The sequence below is a fragment of the Pygoscelis adeliae genome, unplaced genomic scaffold (assembly GCF_000699105.1).
Source record: "Pygoscelis adeliae isolate BGI_AS28 unplaced genomic scaffold, ASM69910v1 Scaffold142, whole genome shotgun sequence".
Taxonomy (NCBI): domain Eukaryota; kingdom Metazoa; phylum Chordata; class Aves; order Sphenisciformes; family Spheniscidae; genus Pygoscelis; species Pygoscelis adeliae.
In genome coordinates this window covers 693,460-693,800 of record NW_008824247.1, presented here as the reverse complement: position 1 = coordinate 693,800, position 341 = coordinate 693,460, and positions in this window count along the sequence as shown.

The window sequence follows — 341 nt, the reverse complement described above, 5'->3', positions numbered from 1 at the left end:
CTAACCAGCCTCCTGGCGCTCAGCCGCCTCAGCGGGAGCACAGAAGGCAGGGTGGGATGGTGAGAGGTAGATTATTTCATCTGCATGAAAGCAACTGCAGGGTGGGAGGAAACATCTCATAATTAGAACACGGGACGGAAATTAAGGTTTCTACCAACTCCGCCACAGACCGAGTTTGTGATCCTCGGCAAAAAGCTCTCCGACGACATCCCTTCCTCCATCTACAAAGACGGGGACAGTAAAGCAAGGGGAGACTAGAACAGTAGACGTCCATAAGCACCCGGAGACTTTTCTCAAATGGCAGCAGGACCTTTGCCAGGCCGGGAGGACCCGTCGCCCAG